Source organism: Eurosta solidaginis, chromosome 1, assembly GCF_040869045.1.
Source record: "Eurosta solidaginis isolate ZX-2024a chromosome 1, ASM4086904v1, whole genome shotgun sequence".
Lineage (NCBI taxonomy): Eukaryota > Metazoa > Arthropoda > Insecta > Diptera > Tephritidae > Eurosta > Eurosta solidaginis.
In genome coordinates, this window is record NC_090319.1 from 320,457,749 (window position 1) to 320,469,214 (window position 11,466).

An 11,466-nucleotide genomic window follows, 5' to 3' on the forward strand; every position below is an offset into this window, starting at 1 on the left:
TTTTTTCTAAGCGCCGAAGCTGGCAATACAAAAATTTGTTTTACAAAAAAAAATATTATGGATCTCACCTCCGGTTTCGAAGTGGTCATGATTCGTTGAGTGCTAGCCGTGTTTCTACTGCTTTAGTCACGCCTACTACTTCCGCTGAAAACAGTGATGTAGAAGTCTGTGTGATTTGTTTATTTCCGGCTCTTCGCAGTATACCGTAGACTCTACTCCATACATTACTTTGGAATCATCGGTATACGCGTGGATTTCCTCGTCTGCCATTTGAGCGTCCTTGCGCCATCCTTCCACTTCACTTGTGGTTCTAAGCGACCAATCGAAAAGCAGGCAGGGAACTATGATAACGCTATACTTCTATGGCCAAATGTTGTGCGCGCAAGCTACCCCGAGGTATTGAGTTCCGTTGCAGTTTTTAATGCGGTGTTCTTTGACACCACGTCTACAGCTGGTATGTGTAGAATGCGCATACATTGCAGCCGTAAGGATTGTCTTCAGGGCTTCCTTTATGGAAAGCATTGATATTCTATATCGAGGAGGTACTTGTTGGAAGCCCCTTTTCACTTATGACAAATATAATATCATCCGTGGGTTTAACGGATTCCATATTGATTACCAGCGCCCACAGCAGAGGCGACAATACCCCGCCGTGAGGGGTGCCCCTGTCCACCGATTTTGTGCCCTCATATAGCCCTCACTTACTGCGAAGGAGTTGTTTTCTTTAAATTAAGCATGTAGCCCATTCATCCGCTTAGATCTGCATGCACTTCTATGAACACTTGTTTAGAGACATTTTTGAAAGCCCCGGTAATGCCTAACAATTCTCCTTAGGCATACCCCTTATATTACAGGATTTTATCCACATACTTATTGTAACGGTAACGAATTTACTGCAAATCCTCTTATTCGCAACCTTCTACTAACGTTCGTATCGCAAAACTGTTGAATAAATAACTCCAATATTTAATAATGCAAAATGGTCTTTATTAAAGTACATCACAATAACATTGATACTTCACAACCAATAGCTTGCTTAAATGAAACTTATTTTCAAAATAATACTGATATTGCTCGCTAGATGGCGTTTTAAATCCAACTGATTGTCGCGCCTCTACTGTTGCTGTCTGTTATAGTGTTTGGTTTCCTCGTTGATATTTCTAGGCGGTTCGGTTCTAGAATCTACTAGTTAGTTATCTGCTATAAGTTTCTGATATAGCCTCTCACAGCTCATGCGCGTGTGTTTGTGCGTTGCTTCTCCTCTGCGTGTACGTACATATGTGTAGACATAATGATTGAATTATTGATGTGCATACACGTCACTGCTTAGCGTCGGCTTAGAGATGACAATACCCCTTAGTGTTCTAATATTCGTAACAATATGTTTATCGCCGCCCTATGCAATGCCGTGTCTGCCGACTTGTCTTTGGTTAACGCATGTTGTGTTCTGTAGCGAAATTTTTCATCCACGTTAGACTTTGTTGTCCACATCTATCAGCCGCTCAAAGGTTTTGAACGGAAATGATGTTAAGCTAATGGGTTTGTAGTCCTTGGGAAGCATATGATTGGTCTTCCCCGCTTTTGATAGGAAAACGATACGAGCAGTTTTCCAAAAGTTTGGTACATAATTCAGTCTTATGTACACGTATATATTAAAGCAAGTCTCTTCTAATATACCTGTTAATATTATGAAAATTCGTATTTATGTACTTACTTCGTTCTAGTTCAAAACATCCAATCAAAATAAAACAATGCATTTCTTCGTTTATGACATTTTTAAATATGCATTAATCATTTATTTGTATTCTTGTTTTTTTTTTTTTTATTTGTGGGAGCTTTTTTTTCTTTTACTATTACGCTTTACACTTATAGTAAACATAAATTATTTATTTATACCTATAAGACACTACTTTATTTTGTCTTGGATTCCAAAGTGAAAAACTGACGAAACTTTTTCTGAGCGTCAAATTACAAGAATAATATTGCACAAGAGAAAGCGAGATCAATATTTCCACAAAATGAATGATTTTGGCATGTTATTGTTTACATTTAGAATTTTATTTTTCACATATATTTTTTCACAATAGAAACAATGCAAATAACATAGGCGCATTATATTGCGCTCATATTTCACAAAAATGTTAATTTTTTTGTATATTTGTGCACGAAATTTTCAAACTAAAAACAAAATTTTCATTTCACAGAAAAAATTAAGAAAAAACAGCCGAATGCCAAAAAAACGTAACGAAATACAAACTGGCTCGTTTGTTTTTAATGAACTAGATTGTATTTTTCTTGTATTTCGTTAGGTTTTTGAAATATAGTTTACACATTTATAACAGTACTGAAACCGTACCCACTCAGCATTTAGGTGATTCAATTTTGAATTTTCCTACATACCAATACAATTTGATTACTCTTTCTGACTAAATAATGGGCTATCATACAATTGAACAAAAGAAATAATCAAATATGAATACTTTTGATGATGAAAAACTAAAAAGCATTTTTCGATCACTTTTTGGAATCATTTTTGAAGTCGTTTAATGACTAAATTTTAATCTAATATATAAAATTCTTCTGTCACGGTTTTAGAGGCTGAACTTCTCCGAAACGGCTGAACAGACTCTCATGAAATTTTGTGAGCATATTGGGTAGGTCTGAGAATCGGCCAACGTCTACCTTTTTTTCGCTACGTGTCTAGGGTCTTGAGATCAAACAATTGAGTGTTTATACAATATGGATATCAAATGAAAGCTGTTTATGAGTGCTATAGTATAGGATAATTTACATACAACTGGGAGGCTAGAGTCTCGAGATAGAGCCCAAAACGTGGACCCAGGTACCCCTAGAATGTGTTTATACAATATGGATATCAAATGAAAGCTGTTGATGAGTTCTATAGTACAGGATAATTTTCATACAACTGGGAGGATAGGGTCTCGAGATATAGCCCAAAACGTGGACCCGGGTACCCCTAGAATGTGTTTATACAATATGGATATCAAATGAAAGCTGTTGATGAGTTCTATAGTACAGGATAATTTTCATACAACTGGGAGGATAGGGTCTCGATATATAGCCCAAAACGTGGACCCGGATACACCTAGAAGGTGTTTTTACATTATGGGTACCAAATTGAAGCTGTTGATGTATGCTATAATACAGAGTAAGTTTTTTTTTTTATAGGCCAAAACATGGACCCGGATACCGCTAGAATTTGTGTGTAATATGGATATCAAATGAAAGCTGTTGCTGAGAGCTCTGAAGTTCAATTTGATATTCGATTTAGTCGCATCAACCTGGCAAAACTGATAAATATGCATGCGAAGCCGAAAAAAGACATGAATTTATAATACCCACATACTTATTTGCAAACGTCCTATTCGATTTGCCTGAAATTTCGTATATAAATTTGCCTATATTAGTTTTTACGATGCTTTTTGCCGGGAAGTATAATAGAGACGGACTGGTACTGGGATAAGGACTAGGACTGGGACTGGGACTGAGACTCGGAATGGGTCTGGAACAAAATACATACCACCCTCTGGGACTGGAAATAAGAGGTGAAGAAGAATGAAAAAGTGTAGAGGGGTAGAGCAGAGTTAGACGGAAAAAGCTTACTAAAATGTATGCAGATAGGCCGAATTTAGGGCAGAACAACGTCTGCCGGGTCTGCTAGTATTTCATAAAAACCAACAAAAAGAATAATCAAATATGCCTACCTTTGATGATCAAAAACTGAATATAGTTTTTCTATCACATTTTGGAATCATATTTGAATCAAATATGTTTACTTTAGGTGATCAAAAATTTATAATCATTTTTCATTCAGCTTTCTGAATCTTTTATGAATATATTTGTTCACTGAATAATGAATTTTATACTTGTTGAAATTTCACTTTTCATTAAAAATTTTATTTTTTTCACATACACATATTTTTTCAATCATGAAGCAAAGAGAAAAAATATATATAGAAATTTTATTATTTATGCAAAAAGATATTCCTCAAGACCAAAATAATGTAATGCTGCTCGTGAACGAAGATTTCCCCAACCATTTCTCCCCTTCAGCTTCTCAGAAAATACATAATGATTGGACAATACATAAGTTGTGAGCTATTTGAGCCCCAGGTAAGTGAAACTATCTTGACATACCTGGATACGGCTTCAACATCCCGTATCGTATCCGTATTTTAAGATGCAGACGATAATGCTGATGTTGAATGTTGTAGTCGCAGGTTTATATCGGTCAAGTTAGTTGTGGTTCGAATAGCTCACTTTCGCATGCTTTCTTCCCCTGATGAAATAAGATTATTATGTAGTGTCCTGTTTTGAATGAGATATGAAGAATAAATGCATCATAATCGCATTCAAAAATGATTCAAAAATCTCAACCAAAACGATTGAAATATATTCACGAATATGATCAGAAAATGACTGTGAAAAGCAGTCAAATATTACTCTAAAACTATTAAAGCTCAATTTTACAATGATATCAAATATGTATAAAAAGCGTTTCGAAATAGGAATCATAAATAATTTTTCAAGAATAATCACATTTATGGTACATTTTTCTCCAGACGATACGTTAATTTTCGAACAGAAAATGCTTCTAAATTTGAACGTTTTTAATCATCTTGGGGTATGATATTTTAATATTTTTTGATCAAAATTTTCAAAAAATGCTGGCTGGGTATTATAAGGGAGGGCGACAGAAAATATAAGAAAAAATACAAGAAACATACAGAGAAAAAAAAGTAGTGTCATATAGGTATTAGTTATTTTCAAAATATTTTATATTTTGGGTTTGGTGGTACGTCAATAACAATTGCATTCTTCTATTATTATTTCCTTGAAATCAAACATTAATATTTCATGCAATAACAATCGATGTTTTTGTTTCCAGTTGATTGTTTATTTACGTTGCAGCTATTTCATTTTGGTTTTTATTTGTAAGTAGTTTTTATGTATTGATGTGTATTCCTTATAGGTATACAATCGGTTTTTTATATTAATATAATTTTAGATGCATAAAGTTAGTTTTACAAATATACATCAAGATAAACAAAACGAAATGGAATATTAAAGTTTTATTTCCCATTTGGCAAAGTATTTTTTAGTTGCTTCATATGTTCTTAAATAAATAAGCACAATAATATTATATAGCAGCGCACAGAAAAAGAGTTAATAAAAGTCCTTCAGAAAAAATTATTTTCGTACTTTTAATTTTTTAAGACGAGTGAGATTATTAAATCCAGACTATTATTTTACAAGTCCGAAAATTAAAGTTAAATCCCGAATTTTACTTTTTAAGGACAGAATAAAAGTCCGGCCCTGCAAGTATTGAATGTCTCATCCAAATGAGACGAGTTTTTTTCATACAGAACGCGGTGTATCAACTTTCAAAGCAATTATTCATTTGGATCTAATTTTATGGCGAAAAAAACAGGTGCAAGTTTGTTATAGAAAAGTTTACGTATATTACTATGAGTATGGTGTACATTTTTCTATGACGAATTTCTGGTATTAGTAAGAAAAACTTTCAAATAACCATAAAGGATTGAAATCCACACCACTTCCACTTGTAAGTGGGAAAGCTTTAGATATGCATAAATGCGAAAGCGTTACTTCATTATGAGAATAGTCAGAAAGGGCCCAATGATATTTCTAAAGCGTCAATTGTAATTGAGCTCAGTCAGTTGTAAATGGGGATAGTGAACTGTAAATACGAAAGCGTCATATCTAAATAAGAATAATCATTTCTAAAGAAAACATCAAATGAAATTGCGAAAACGTAATTTGTAATAGAGAATATAAAATTTGTAACAAAAATAAGCTATTTTTTTGGCAACTTTCTTTACATTTGCATTGGCGAGCACGGTGCTAAATTCAGCACTTCCGTTTGGCCAGTTTAAGAATACGTTCGATTCTCGAATGACCCGTTCCCGCACACCAAAAATCGGTAAGATCGTTAAAACTGACCTTTCTAAAGCAGCACATGTGCTAATGCTAAACTGACACCTTTATCGGACGACACTCGAGACACTAATAGCTCGCCAAATAAATGAATGTATGAGCCTCTTGCAATTACATGTGATGCTTTCGCATAGTCATTTATCATTTACACCTGCTTATTTTCATTTCCATGTTACGCTTTGGCATTTAGATATGACACTTTCTCATTTATAACTGATTATTCTCATTTCCATATGACGCTATCGCATTTAAAATTTACTATTCTTATTTCTGAATGATGTTTTCGCATTTAAAATTGACTATTCTAGTTTCATTATGACGCCTTCGTATTGATACCTGATGCTTTCTCATTTTCAACTGACTCAAATACAAATGCTTTCGCATTTTAATTTTACGCTCTCTTGTTTGAAAATAACTCTTTTGATATTGAAGCGACGCTTTCGAAATTACAATTGACTATTCCCATCTTCACATGACGTTTTCGCATTTACATTTAACGTTTTTTTATTATAAACAATTGACTAATCTATTTTAAAAATAGAAGATCTTATTTCCAACTAAAGCTTTCTCATTTAACATTGCTTGTTCTTAATTTTAAGTGACGCTTTCTCATTTATTTTTGCACATGTTCTTATGAGTGTCATTATTTTCAGCGCGACAGAGCAGCACGACACTCAATCACGAAAGCCGTTGTAGCAAGATTAGACCTAATTCTATTTCTGGGAAGCGACAGTGAGTGGCGTCCTTTTTATTTTGTCAATAAAAACTAAGATAGAAGTAAATAAAAGACAGTAAAAGCTAAAATCATTATTTTGGGCGTTTTTTAAACATAATTAATATTTTTTTCTAAAATTTTCGCTACTGTTTGCTGTAATTTATATTGGTGTCTGCCACTTTCAAAGTAATCAAGAAGCCAATGCTTGGCTACGATTGTCGTCAAGCTTTGCTTTATTGTGGTTGTGGTCTGTAGACATCGTGTTGAATGTAATCAGCCCTATTTAGAAGAATGTATTGGTAAAAAGTTTGTTAATTTATTATTCTGTGCTTAAAAAATATAAGTACGGATTAAATTTTAGCTTCGGACTCATAAAATAAAATTCGGCATTTTACTTTTGTTCATGCATTTTTTTTTAAGTTCGAGAATGCATGATTCGCCATGAAAATGCTAGGATATCCCCGAGATCCCATACGCTTTAACCTAGAATAATTTTTTAACCAAAATTTTCTGAATAAAACTATGCAAAACAATCTTATAAAGCGTTTTAAAATAAAATTAGATAAAAGGAAAAATTTAACGAAAATTTCGAACTTTTTATTAACAGTTTCTTGAATTATTTTTAGTAAGCAGCTTTGTAGCCGAATCAATGTGAGTTGTCATAAAGTAAAAGCAACAGGTCTCTCGAAATTCGAATTAATTTTTAACAATTTTTTTGAACGGTGTCTGAGATTTTCTTTCATACAAAGTGTTCAACATTTATTTTATTTATGAAAGAAAATCTGAAACATCCTTCGGAGAAAAAATTGCCTTTGAGAGACCTGCAACGTATACTCCATTAAACAAAAACTGATTGGGCCACAAAACCGCATACTCAGAAACAATCCGGAAACTCCAAAAAAAAATTTCTAAATTTTATAAAAGGTTTTCGACTTTATTTCGAATTTTTTGAAAGACGGTTTTGTGATATGTTTCTATTATACCTTCTATTATAAAATTCATAAAAGTCTTTTATTAGAAAATCGAAAATAAAAATTAGAAGAATACAATTAAAAAATTAACAAAAAAATTTGCCTTCGCTATGTTTCTGTTAGCTGCTGTGTTTACAAATAATTTTTTTTTAAGTATTTTGCAGGATTTTGCCATTTTTGATTGCTCTAAAAAAGGAGGAGACTTTTGGTTTCATTTTTATCGATTCACTTTATTAGAATTTTTCACTTATTGCTGTAAATCTTTAAAACTGTGTTGCGTTTTACTTTTAGATCTCTTGAAATTGGTATTTTCTTATTTATTACTCTCTCGTTTCTTTCTTTTTTCCTTTTCGTATCAATCGACTGATTTTACATCGTCCGCTTCTCTTATTTGAACTTTTTGCGTTTTATTTACTTATTTAATCTGCTAATGCTGTTTGGCAAATTTTATTTTCAAGTGATTGCCTTTATTAGGTGGTTTTAAATTTCATCAAATTTTTATATTTTTTGGTTTGTATGGAATAAATGCACTGAAGCTAATAAATGACTATTTTATACAAACTCAATTTGAATTGCTGTTGAAAATATATCATGCAATAAAAAAATATTATATCGCAAATTCTGATGAAGGCTAATAGCCTTTGATTTTATATTTTGATGTTAACAATACGATTTACAGCAGATACCTGCTTTTGAAACGGCTTATATTAGCTTCATTTCTGCAGACTAAGCCATGTACTTATAGGGGTTGCATGACTGACTAAATGGGGTGACATCTAAGAGCAGAACAATTAAGTCATATGGATGTATCCCATACCTAGGTTTATTTAATTTCTACATATCAATGGTCTCTTCCTAACTCATGATAGCAATATGCCCCGTGATCTACATTCCAAAATAGAGGTATATCTTCCCAGTATTCCCGGCACGTGCTTAACCGCCACAAACTAGGAAATCCAAATGGACAACTGCTTGATGCAGCCCCTCATTCCAGGAAAATAATGAATGATAAAATTCTACATCTTATAACTCATATATAGTTAAAAGTTTGAACGATTTTTATATAAGGAGCAGTACTCCTTGAGGCATTTCAACATCCCTATTGCAAGGACAGGTTTAGAGGAACTACTTTTCAATCGGTTGATAACCAACCTGATTGAGAAGATGCCTCAAAAGCAAAAGAATCGTACTGGGTGTGTTTATAGATATCAAAGCAGCCTTCGGCAATGAACCATTGAAAGGCCCCCTTAGTACTGAATCTGGTAAAATTTTCCCCTGATTTTGTCATAGTTATTACTTATGTACATGCTTCAAAACCTTTAGGCTAGATGCTGCGTGGTTGTAGTTTACGCAGTTTCCCTGCAAATTATTGTCAGGGGGAAATTTCTGAAAGCACAGTGTGACGTTTTACAGGGTATGCAACTCCGTTGTCATGACCAGCTGGTTTGAATCATCGGGACTAACTACTGCCGACCCCAGCACAACGGAGCTCGTTCTGTTTGGTCTGAGGTATGAGATGGGAGTGGGAGTAATGTGCCAAAAGCTTGGTGTAAGCAGGAAATTTAAGGCTGCCCGATCACTGCAAAGTTTTCCAGGTGGTGAAGGTTGCCGCTTTAAAGTATGCGGTAGATATGATTATTTTCGACGCTGGAACTGTTAGGGTATTTAACATTTACTCACTTAGTCAGGCGGCTATCGAAGCGCTAAGCTCTGCTACTCCTAGGTCTGCGTAACTGGACATAAGGATATCCCAGGCAATTGTCAGATCGATTTTTTGAGACTCAGCCTGTCACTTGCTTTCTGATGGAACCACCTTAGCTTTGTTTTTGTTTTTCTAGCAAAAAAACGCGACCGGAAAGTAATGGGAGGTCTGCGGATGTGTGCCGTTTTTTTCCGGGTATGACACCACCTCCCTCCATGCATCTAGGTCTTTATAGCCGTAATGGTCAGCTTTCCAGCCTTTGCGATGACGAGATGTAAATTTCTCTTTCGGGACGTATTCGACTCCCTATGGGCAATATCCGAGAAAGATTATAGCCTTACTCGTAAATTTATCGCTAAAGAACTGTGAGCCAGCCTCAATTTTAGAGAATGCGTAATACAACGGTTAGAAAAATTAAACAAGTGAGCTGCCCTTTAATTGAACAGATTTCATCCAATTTTACCTAACCAAACTTAACACACAGCCGTTTAATATGAAAAAGCATGGGTATCACTATACTTTATGACAACACAAAGACACCTCTCTGTTAAAGTCAAATACGAATTTACTTTGGAAAAAAAAAAAAACAGAAAATAGTCTACCTGGGGATAGGCAATGAATGTCCTTTATGCGGGGTATTCGCAGTGTGGAACGCACACTTGTTTGCACTAGTGGCAACATTCTAAATGTCCAGCTCTGTTGAAACCGCCCTTTGACTCCAGAAATATAGCATCGACAACAATTCGGGAGTAGTCGCGGCTTTGGGATGTGCCGAAGAACTTTTTATATCACTGCAATATACTGATTTCACGCTTCTGCTTGGATGCAACATGGGCTATAGCAGCACAATAGCAATCCGCGAGGTAGTGCAGCGATCTCTTCTTAAGGCAGAAGAAGCTACGCGTTCATTGATTTCTTAGGAGGAACGCCTAATAGCAGACTTTAGATGGTATCAGCAGGACAAAACCAATGGCCAAACAAGAAGGGAATGAGAGTAAAATCGCATGGCAAAGGCTTACTGGACAGCTTACACAAATAAAAACGACCAGACATAGCCACCAAATTTCACGGCAGGAGAGAATGCAGAGTGGTGGAAGTATTAGAAACAGGTGCTTAGTATCCCTCGTGTAAAACGGTTTCAAATATACCGAGCCTTGCTTTTTAACTATTGAGTGGCTTTAGCATTTAGACCCAGAAGCGTTCGGAAAGGTGCCTCTTGCAGGTGACTTAAATTACATACCCTAAGGTTCGAAATTTCAAAAATTCGCTCGGTAGAACTGAAGCGTGCCTGACTCATATCTGCCAAAGGATTGGCCGCATCCGCAGCGCTCATCTAAATCTTGTGGAAGTATTTTTATGGTTACGACAACAACAACAACATGCACGAAAGTCTAGAGCAAAGAAAATTATTTACTTGGCTGTAACGACAGCCTTTGAGGATTTCTCTGACGACACGCAAGCGGGTATATGAACAGATGTGTAAGCAACCGCTAACCAAATCTCCTTCTCCGCTTTACGATATTAACAAAGCGGATGTTTGATTGTGTGAGTGGGTTGAACTGTAGCTTGCACATATGTGTATATACGTGCCACTCAAGGGGTGAACGCGGATTGGTTCAACCAAAGCAGGAAGGCGATTCGTGACTTACGGTGTCCTAAATGCCGCAAGGTTTAGTGGGTATAAAAGGGGGTCCCGCTGATCAACAGCATTTAAAATCGAATAGTCGCGGTCTTAACTAGTGCCAAAAGTGAAGTGAAAAGTTCTATATTCAAAGTGCGTTTTGTTCACCTTAAAGTGTGGGTGCGCGAGTGACAAAGTTTTTTTCTAAAGTGCGGTTTCACGCCAAAAGTCAACGCGAGCGAATAAAATAAAAGTGAACCTGGATACCAAGGGATCCTCCCTAGGTGCACCGCCGAGTAAGGAGTACCGCCACCACTGGGCGTGGAAAAATCCCCTCAAGAAAGCAACAAAGTCACAGGTAAGCCAAAGTGTGAGATTTGAAATTCCTTTTTTTTTTGAGAAACCTTTGTGTTTTTTTACCCGCGATTTTTTTACACCTTTTTTCTTTTATTAGAACATCTTTTTTTTTTGAACCTTG